Source organism: Loxodonta africana, unplaced genomic scaffold, assembly GCF_030014295.1.
Source record: "Loxodonta africana isolate mLoxAfr1 unplaced genomic scaffold, mLoxAfr1.hap2 scaffold_407, whole genome shotgun sequence".
Classification (NCBI taxonomy): Eukaryota; Metazoa; Chordata; class Mammalia; order Proboscidea; family Elephantidae; genus Loxodonta; species Loxodonta africana.
Genome location: NW_026975121.1, coordinates 137,437 through 148,282, shown reverse-complemented (window position 1 = coordinate 148,282; position 10,846 = coordinate 137,437). Strand labels below are relative to the sequence as shown.

Below are 10,846 nucleotides of genomic sequence, written 5' to 3'. Positions count from 1 at the left end.
GGGGATTTTCAGATGTCTGCATTTTCAATCCTATACTCCATTTTACTTGGATTGACAACTCCCACGGAAGCAGCAGTCAGGGAATCAAACAACATATTCCATTGGGCAAATCTGCTGCAAAAGACGTCTTGAAAGTGTTGAAAAGCAGAGATGTCATTTTGAGGACTAAGGTGCATCTGACAGAAGCCATGATATTTTCAGTCACCTCATATGTATGTGAAAGCTGGACAATGAATAAGCAAGACTGAAGAATTGATACCTTTGAATGATGGTGTTAGCAAAGAATATTGAATATACTATGGACTGCCAGGAGAACAAACAAGCCTGTCTTGGAGGAAGTGCATCCAGAGTGCACCTTGGAAGTGCAGATGGCAAGACTTCATGTCACGTACTTTGGACATCGTTACCAGGAGGGACCAGTCCCTGGAGGAAGACATCATGCTTGGTAAGGTAGAGGGTCATGGAAAAAGAGGAAGACCCTCAGTGAGATGGATTGACCTAGTGGCTGCAGTGGTGGGTTCAAACATAGTAAAGGTTGTGAAGATGGTGCAGGACTGAGCAGTGTTTTCTTCTGTTGTACACAGGGTCGCTATGAGTTGGAAGTGACACGGCAGCAGCGAACACAACAACATATCACCATTGTTTTAAATGGAGAAAATGTGTTCCCACGCCATTAAAAACCCCTAACCAATTTCTCAAAATATAATTCAAATTCAACTTAAACCACCTACATGACTTCTGTGAAGTATTTCTGAATAATGTAAAATATTTCAAACCCCAACAATTAGTGAATTAGTCGATACTTTTCTGGGCTTTATGCAGTGATATTGAACAATATGAAATATGAATTAAGTTTTCCTACACTTCAGGTAACAGATACTAAAATGACAGTAAACAGTGAAACATGTTAGATGCATAATAAATACAAATAACACTTGGCAAAATAAAAGCAACTTTTAAGTAATGGAATCCTGACAAAGCGTCGTTGAATGCAGTTGGATGGTCAGAGGAGTGACGGTGGCTCTGGTTGGTGTTCGGTGAGTGAGAATGAACTGGAGAAGGTGTTGAGGCAGTAAATGATTGAGATTTTTCCATGTCTGATTCCCAGGATTTGGTGGATAGTATTCTCAGAACTCAAGACTCTAAAATTGGGTGACTATGAACCGCATCCAAAGCCTTTGATAAAATAACAAACAAAAGTTCCCTCAAACAATACTTACCTATTCTAATTGCAGTGCACTTTGCTGTTTTCTATTATAAACATTGTAGCTTACAAAATTGTCTTCACAACTTAATGATCATGATTCCCACTTTAAAAAATACTAATATATATTTATATACAGCAAAACTATAATCCAAATGATCATTAGCCATTTTAAAAACTAGGTAGGTAGATGACTGAGAGCCACTAGAAATCAGTGAATAATCAGTGTAACCACTGTAATGCCACTGGAGTCATGCAATCTTCATCTCTGGGGTACGTTTTGCTCAGAGTGGACAATTTGCCATAACTGCTCTGTCATTCATGATTCAGAGATTAACATTGTGGCCAAACTCCAAATTTAAGGAAAATTTAAATAATGAAATGATTGTAGATTATAATGGACTACTAAAAACTAAGGCAGTGATAATACCTCTGCCTAGTAACAGATTCTGAGAACAACAACAAAAAAATTACCTTTGTTCAACCCATTGCTTCTCTGACCTCATTATGAATCCCTTTTCTCCCCTAATATTTATTACTACCTTTGGCTAGCGCTGCTGGTATGTGCCCTTCCGGTTGCTGTCGTGACTGTCTTCGTGACATCGAAGAGAGTTTCCTCACCCCTCCAAGGGGGCGTGTGTTTGATGGACTGAGGGTGCTGTCATTCCCTTATGACGACCTTTGGGTTGTGAACACACTTGGAGATGTCCCGTCTCAACTAAAAGGAGTAAGAAATTGCAGCCCTTGAGGCAGCTTCCTAACGTTGGGTGCGTGCAGTGCGATGCGTTTTACAGCTTGTGGAGGGAAAATACCTGTGGCTGGAATTTTCAACGCCCTCTTTTCGACGCACTCTCTCGTCATCTCATTCAATTTCCTCAAGGACGGCCTGCGTTTAGACTGCTTCTATTATATTTCAAAAAGGGAAAGTTGGATGAATATTCATTCAGCCCATCCATTAATGACATGCCTCAAGTTTTGAAAGTTGGAATTTCCCTTGTAAGGTAGCCAGAAGGGGGTAGGCGGGCACACGAGTCAAAGGATCATTAAAAACATGGTGGCAACACTGCTTTAGTTTTTACTGATTACATGTAGAGGTGTGGGTGTGCGTATATATACACATGCGTGTGTGTACGTAAACGCATATATACGTCCGTAAACGTATGTATTCATATATATGTGTCTATATGTATGTGCATACATACACGTATATGTACCCACGTACACACTTAGGTATATAACGCATACATATATAGGTAAGCATGCACGTACACGTGTACATGTACACACACGTACACATACGGGTATGCTTATATACATATGTATACGTACATACACATATATATGCTTACGTGTACGTACACATATACACATACATGCACCCGCACGTACATACACAGATGTAGATATACGTGCACACGTGTATATGTGCACATAAGTATCTGCATGCGTATGTATCTGCGTATACGTATACATACGTATGTATACATATGCATATATACAGAGGCAGACATACATACCTGTATATGGGTGTCGTAGGAGTACGCACACATGCGCATACGTGCGTACACACGTATAAACCCGCATACGGACATGCGTATCTGTATGTCTGTATCTGTATCCACACACGTGTATGTCTTTTTGTTACTGTCATCAGAGTGGGTTGAAATCAAGATACGTCTATTTTTTAAACTGGGTTTTTCTTTTCAAAAGCCATTCTGCTTGTATTGCGAAGTTAACTTACCTCATACTGGAGAGTTAGTGCGAAGATGGAGCCCTGGTGGCTCAGCGGTTCAGAGCTCAGCTGCTGACCAAAACGACAGCAGTTCGAATCCACAGGCTGCTCTTTAGGAACCCTATGGGGCAGTTCAACTCTGTCCCGTAGGGTCACTACGAGTCCCAACCCACTGGATGGCACACGACGACAACAGTGCAAAGATTAAAAAAAAAAAAAAACCACCATGCCCTACTCCCCACCCCAGCACTGTTAAAACTTGGGTGTTTCCATTTTCGTGCTTTTTTTTGTATTCTACTTTTTTTAAACGAACAAACTGTTCTCAAGGACAGCCTGCGTTTAGAGTCTCTTCCTAGTACGTCTTCACGGGATAACTGCACAAGCGTCTGTCACCTGCTTTTTGACATTTTCCCCATAGAGAATCGCGAACATATACAAAGACGGAGGAGTCCGAGTACCCGTCGCCTAAGCTTTAGTCATCTTCCGATTTAAAACTGGTGCCTTCCTAGTTTCTTCTTCCCGTGGACACTTTGCTGGGATGTTTTCGAGCCAAACAAGCATATAGTACTCTTCCCTTCCTGAGTATTTCAGAATGGATCTTGAAAAGAGAGGGGCTTATCAGATACCCAGTCTGTTGGAAGCTTTCTACGACGACAGTTTCCTGGAATACTTCAGTGAGGTCTGTACACGGCATGAGCTTCATACACCTTCCTTTTCTAACCTTCGAGAAAACTCTTGGGGGCATGGTAACACGTGCAACGCGGGAGCGGCAACACTGCCCTCTCTCTACCTTACCGTTCTCCCCCAGCTTGAATATATACGCACCTCACCCCAACCTCACCACGGGCTGAGGTGGGGGTGGCAGTCGGGGGTGGGGGGGTGGGGGCGGAGCGGCGGCCGTGGTCCTCGTCGGCATGTGGCGCTAGCGCAGCCAGCGTGTGCCCTTGCGGTTTCTGTTATGATTCTCCTCTTGGGCGCCGAAAAAAGCTTCTCCATCTGGCCAAAGGGGCGACTGTTCGCTTGACAGAGTGACGACGGGGGCTTGCTGTCCGTCTAAGCGCACATACACACACACACCGGGCACCTGGAAAGTTTGCCAACTCCTCGCCCTCCTTCAGCACCCCATCCCCTGGGCCAACGCGCGCGGTTCCCCACGACCTCCGCCTCCGGCCCGCCCCGGCCCCCCCCCCGCCGCATTCCGCTCTCCGTGACATACGCATGTACATACGCAGGCGGGAGTTGCCGGAGATCTCGCGATGCTCGCGGAGCCGCCGCACACCACTCCCTCACCCCGCCCCAGGCGCCGTTTTCCCGAGTCCGCCCGCGAGCCCGGAAACCAAGCGCTCACGCAGACCCTCTTCAGAGCCTCTGGGTGGGCTTTCGCGGCCGGGCCGCCGCGCCTCCGCTAGACATCACTAAGTCCGGCTTCGCTCCCAAGAGCCTCGCGGGCCGTGGTGAGATGTTTTCGCCGTGGGACCAGAAGGCCCGGAGCCGGTCCGTACCAGCTTTGGGAAGGCGTTCCCGACCGGCCCGACCCCGTTTACCCGCCTGCGTCGTAGGAGGATGAAAAGCAATGAGGAAGAACGCTCTCGGTGGCGGTCGTGCTTTTCTTTTGCAACACGGATGCCGGCAAATACACGGCTCCCTCCCTCGGGACACAATTTGCCTGTTAAAAGTGTTTTACGTGTACTGTTGGTGCTGTGACAGGGACGACCGTGAAAAACGTTTTCCGAGTCTGCCTGTGCCACACAAGAATTAAAAAAATGAAAAAGAAAACGTCGGGGGGGGTGGTCTCATCCCGTTTCGTTTGTTGCGTCCGTCAAAAGAATACAGAACATCTGCCCGTTCGACGCTTGGGACGTGCTCTCCCTCCCCCCCCGTGGACGCTCATCCCCTTGGGCGCCTACCCGTTCGGCCCTTTCGGGGGCGCGCGCGCACCCCCCATGAGGCTCCCGAGAGGTTTCCCGGCGGCCCAGGGGAGTCTGTCCCTCCCCCACCCCCAAGCCCCGGCAGGGTCTCAGGTGGACCCGGTTCCGCCCCAATGCCCTTCGCTCCGGTTGTCGGCCGTCACCTGGCGGCCGCTTCCATATCGTTCCCCTCCGGAGCTCTGGGGCGCCGAGATGGGAAGCGATCCCGAAGGACGCGCGCTCCCCGCGACGGCCCAGAGCCTCCGCTCAATTTCCCTGAGTCCGGCCTGGATCCCGGGACCCTTCTTCCAGAGCCCCCTGTGTGGTTTCCAAGTCTGCCCGGGAGGCCCGGAGCCGATTCGTACCTGCTTGGGGAGGGAGGGCGTCCCCGGCCGGCTGCCAGTCAATGAGATGGCATTCCTATCTGGCCGCTCCGGCTGGCCGGCACAGCGCTCCAGGACGCATGCGGCGTCTGCAGGAGCGTCCCGGACGGGGCGGGAAAGGGTCCGGCCGGGCGGACTCCCTTGGCCGAACCGACCCCATGCCGTGGCCAGCCACACCGTCTTCCGGCCGCCCGGCGCCGAGAAACGTGTCCGGCGGCGGCGCTGGGGGCGGGGGGAGCCGGGACGAGGACGGGCGTCCGGGCGCCTGGCGATGCTCCCTCGCCGGCCGCCGATCCGGATCCGTCCCGCTGCCGCCCGCGCCGGTTGTCGGCCGCCGCCTGGCGGCCGCCGCTTTTACATCGTTTTGCTCCGGAGCTCCGGCGCCTAATAGATGGGAAGCGATGCGGCCGTGGTGGCCGAGACGACGTTCCAGGGCGCCGGCGGAGTCAGCAGGATCGTCCCGGCCACTGTGGGGCGCCCGCGCCAGAGCCGTGTCCCGGGATTGGGCCTGCAGAACCTTGTGGAGGCGGCCGCTGGTGCCGTCGTGGTGAGGTTGGAGTTGCCGCTCGGGCGGGTCGACCAGTGCGTGCTGGTTCACCACCGCCACGGGTTCGCGCGGACTGGGACGGGCGGGATGGAGAGGGCACAGGCGGACAAACGGCCAACACATACCACAGCCTGTCGCGCGCCTCTTTTCATGTGTCCTGTTCGTCACTGGGGCCTCGGGCGTAGGTCCGTGGTGGTCCGGGTAGAGTGCCCGGGGCCCGGACCGCTGGAGGAGAGCCTCCCGAGAATTTTTTCCAAGTCCGCTACAGAGGTTCACGGATTGTCTCCCGTTCGCGCGGCCGGCCGATGGCGGCCATAACGCAGCGACTCCAGCGCCTGTGCGGCTTTGGCTACTTCAGTAATCCTGTTCTGCAGGTCGCCCAGAGAATCCCGGGAACTCGGGAGCTGGCGGCGATGGGGTCGTGTTATACAGCAATGGATATGCCGCAGTTCCAGGAGATCGCTGCGGTTGGCGGGCTTCTTCTGCTGCGAGTCGCGGCGTTTCTTACGACGAAAAGTAAGCGTTTTAGATCACACAACTATAGGTGGTATGCTTCAACAGCGCAGTGGTTTCTGTAAAAAGTTGCCGAGTTTAGACGTTTCCAAGGTTGTAAGCAATCGAGATTACACAGTCCTTGGGTTCTTGTTGAAGCACCGGCTTCATGTTGTTGCACTGGTTCTTGCATGACTAGGTGCTGTTTTACGATCTATTCGCGAAGATATTGGCATGCGGGCCTCGTGTGCCGTCTAGTTCTCGCGTTTTTCTGTGGTTAACTAAAGTGGCCACAGTGTTTTGTGTGATGTGTTTTTTTTTTTTCTGTTCCGTTTTTATAGCAGACGTTTTCGCTACTGGAGTTGAAAGCGGTCCTTCTCGAGCGCTTTTTTTTGCCAATACCCAGCATTTATTGCTTGGTATCTTATTGGCTCGATCGTTATTTCATTGTTGAGGTGTCATTGCGCTGTCCCGTGGGGCCATAAGGCGCGCCAGACGAAACAGCCAGACGATGGTCATGTCTATGACAAGAATGTCTTTTACATTTATTGTTACAGGTGCGGGGATCTGGTATTCGCTAAAGTTGAGGGTGGACAAGCATGAAAACGGGGAGCACGCAAGTGTTGTTCAGGCAAGCTGTTGTGCGTGAGGTTGTAGGCTGCGTTCATAGCAGTGAGCGCTTGGAGTGGCTTTCTTATGTCGTGCTTATCACTGCAGCAGAATCCCCTACTGCGTTTGGCGCCCTTGAGCGCCTTGTGGTGTATGATGTGGTGGGAGGTGGGGGAGAGCAACGCGCCCTCAATGAGAAGGCTGTTTTAGGTATCTTTGAAAATGTTTTACCCCTGTGTACCATCACCTGAAACATATTGTGCATAGGCGCTGGCTGTGTGTTATAGGCCAAGCTAATCTCTGGGAAAAGTGAGCTGCTTCAGTGCTAGCGCCACGTGGCGCACTTCTGTACGAGCTTGTCCCTCATTCTTTGAGTTCAGGGTGAAACTTGCCGGGCCAGGCAGCCGGCGTCAGATAGTGGGTCCATGTGCTCGCGTGTGCAGTTTTCTCATCAGTGTGTTTGTGGCTGGTGGCCCGTCCAAGAGTCCCTCACGCTGTCTTGCACCTCTCTGTCCACACCCTTCTGGTGCCACCCGTGCTAGCAGTGTGCGGACGCGGGATGCCTACTTTGGGCGTGTTCTTGGTGACGTGCTTATGGGTCAGTTGAGTGGATCTGTGCATGTGCTCTCCCAGCGCTTCCCTAGCCCCAAACTTCCCCTGTGTTTACTTACTGCTGTATGCGTGCATCCCAAACCACTCGACACGTTGGGTGTGCCCCAGGGAGATTGGACTTGCTCCTTGGTGTTGCGCTTTTGGGCCAGGACTGGGTTGTGCTATGGACTGTTGGGCGCTGGGTGGCCGTTAAACGTGCGAGGGTCGCTCAAGGTAGGCTAGAGATGTCCCTGATCTTACATGCCTTGTAGTGTGGGTTGGCGGTTTCTGAATCCCCCACGTTCCCGTGTTTTCTTTGCACCTCTGCCGCCCTCCGTAGTCTTGTTCCCTGTCAGGCCAAGTCTTTGCGCCCCTCAGCACCTTACCTTAGCCCCAGCTTGCACGATACTTTCATTTTGCATTCCACCCCCAACGTGTATAGACGCTACTACGCATGTGGGAGTTGTGGATTTTGTGATGAGTGGGATGGCTCCTGTGGCGCCCTTTTCCTCAGTCTGTTGGGAACACGGGAACGAAGCGCTAATGCTGATATACCTGAGTTACTGCGTGGGCGTTGGCGTGAACTGTGCCTTCGCTAAGTTTCGTTAAGTCAGCAATGCTCCAGGGAGCCTCGTGGGCCAACCTTTGGCCCAGTGCCTGTCCCGGATTATGGGTGGTGCACCCACTTATTTCCCCCAATTGCTGCCTTTGACTGGGATTGTGCAGCACAGCAATGAGTTTTTTTCTCCTCCCCGAGGGTCTAGAGAGACAAGATACGTGTCTTTTAAGTCTAGGTCCCATGTACCCCAGCAAAATCTCAACTTCAATGAATTTTGTCATTAAGTCGGTTGCTAAGAATCCCTCCTTTCTGTCGGGTCGTATGTCATGTGTGGTGTGCTGTGTCCTACATGTTGTGGTGTGCCGTATATCCATATAAAGGATATTCAGCGATGATGTATATACTTCGAAGGCCACCGAGAGGAGCCTTATAAATGCACGGTTAGTGACGCACATCTGGAAATGCTCATACTGTATGAGGCAGGGTATGACGGGTAAAACTAGTAACATGATTACTGTTCGCCAGGGCGAGGGAAAAGGGTTGTGTGTGAGGAGCACAGATGATTTTTAAGGAAGTGAACTGTCCTCCAGGATAGTGGTTGACGGAAGCCGTTGTAATCAACAGTCTGGTGTAACTATAATGAGACACATAGACCAAGGTTAACACGGGAAATAAATGCATTCGTTCATGGACTGGTTTTTGAAAACTGGCAGAAGTCCGCTCGAATGGGAAGAATCGGGCAGGCTTGGGTGAATGGTATTGGCAAATGATACTTGCAGGAAAATGTAACAGGATCCGTATGTAACACCGTAAAGAAAAAATGGAAAATGTGTCCAAAGACAGGTTTTTGAAGCCCAGGTATAAGATTTCTGAAAAAGAACCAGGACATAATTAGGGGACCTGATCTTTTTTTCAGCAGGTTACCAAACCAGGACTGCAAATGCAGGAGAATGGGTTAGCAACTGGAACTGCCTAGAAATTGAATACACTCACCAAAAAGCTACGGAACAGTGAAAAATGTTGAGCTAACACGTGGGGACAAATTGTCTACTTTTGGAACTACGAAGTAAAACTTCAACTTGAGAGAAGCCATACAAAACTAAAACGTGAAGGGCGGTAACATCACTGATATTTAAGTGGCCCTGGCCCACAAGCACATGTAAAGATGGCTTTGGGTATTAGACAGGAGGAGGAGATGGACAAAAACCACAGTGGTGCTATTTCAGCTCGCCAAAAATGATGCAGAAAATTAGTGGTGTGTGGGGAGACCGAAACTCTTATCCTTTGCAGGTGGAAATGTGAAATGTTTCAGTCGTGAAAAAGAAAAAGCGGTTCTCCAAAGAACTAATAAAAATGGAACTTATCCTACGAACATTCCCTCCCTATGCTTGTAACCTAAAGTTAGGAAAGCAGGGATAGAGATAGTTGCCCACCAATGATCAACGCACCGCTATTCCCAGTAGCTCCGAATGTTCAAACGAGTGAATGGATAAACGAAATGTACATATTACACTGGAGTACTAATGAGCTAGTAGGAATGTAGTCTTTGATACATGCTACAAGAGGGGTGGAGCTTTAGGCATTACATACCGAGTGAAATGTAAGTCACAAAGACTGTCACAGAACGATAAGCCGCAGGGCTAAGAGGGCCTAGTAGAAGCTTCCACTGTTCTGTCTTAGAACAAGAGCCAGGAACAACAGACAGGATTGTATTTATGACAAGCAAGGAGCCCTGAACGTCAAAGCCAGAGTTAGAAACCAGACTGAGCGGCAGAGGAATGGAGCCAGTTCAGAAACAGAGAGGAGGTGCCAGGCCTGAATCCTGGAAGGCCCTGAGGTTCCATGCCTGGACTTGGAGGTGGCAGCAGGCTGGTATGGGTGTTCTGCCCCCATTTCTTCAGGGAGAAGCAACCACCCACACCAGCCAACTTGCACCTCTGGAACTAGAAAACTGGGCTTATGGCAAAAGGGGAGTACTTTTTTTACTGTGCCTCTCTTCCTCAAGGTTGCCTGTAGAGGCTGTCAATATTCCTGTGCCTCAGGCCGTCCTCAGCACATAAAGAGATCCTCCTAGCCTGGGAGGAAATAATTTCACCATTTGGGAGTAAAGATAACTTGAAAGCCCCACTCAGTGAGGGAGCTTAGTACAGAAATGGCTCCTATCCAGGCATAAATGGATCCTGGATACTTTCATCACTCTTCTGGGACTTACGTGGGTGTATGTCAGGAGAATAGGCCTTTCCTGGCACACTGCAACTATTTCAGCTCTGTGGTGGAGAGGTGGGCGTTTGATGTTCTATGTGACTTTGCCTTACTAAACAGCGTCCTCACCTGCACACGAGAGGGGCTTAAGAACTGGTGCCCCAGCATGTCCCCCTCCCACGAGCGACAGGGGTCCAGGAATTACGTGCACCTCCCAGTCCTTACAACCAAAACTGTTGGGTGCCTATGGTCTATATACAGAACCTACCCCTGAGCTCTAGGGAATAGGGACATGAGTCTTACAAGGGATGTGCTTTGCTCACAAAAACGGGGGGCAGGGCTGTCAACCCTCCTGCATTGTCGAGAGGTGCCCCTTACACAAGCCATGGTATTTGCAATCCCATCATATCCAGGTGAAAGCTGGACAGTAAGAGAATAAAGAAAACTAAAGAAGTGTAACACCTTTGAATTGTGCTGCTGAGCGCACTATACGGTGGAGTGCCAAAAAGAATGAACTAAATCTGTATGGGAAAAAGTATAACCACAATGCTCCTTACAAGCAAGGACAGTGAGACTCTGTCTTATGCACTTTGGATGTGTTGTCACGAGGGATCAGTCCT

The 10,846-nt window shown here is 50.3% G+C and overlaps 1 long non-coding RNA gene across 1 annotated transcript; it reads right to left on the bottom strand.

The window, feature by feature from the left end:
• Nucleotides 1–194: 194 nt before the first annotated feature.
• LOC135229566 (uncharacterized) lies at nucleotides 195–4,116 on the bottom strand. Its single transcript, XR_010320255.1, has 2 exons — nucleotides 2,017–4,116; nucleotides 195–1,922 (listed from the first exon to the last, which is right to left on the bottom strand). It is a non-coding gene; the product is annotated as an uncharacterized LOC135229566 (long non-coding RNA).
• Between the last annotated feature and the right edge of the window lie 6,730 nt (nucleotides 4,117–10,846).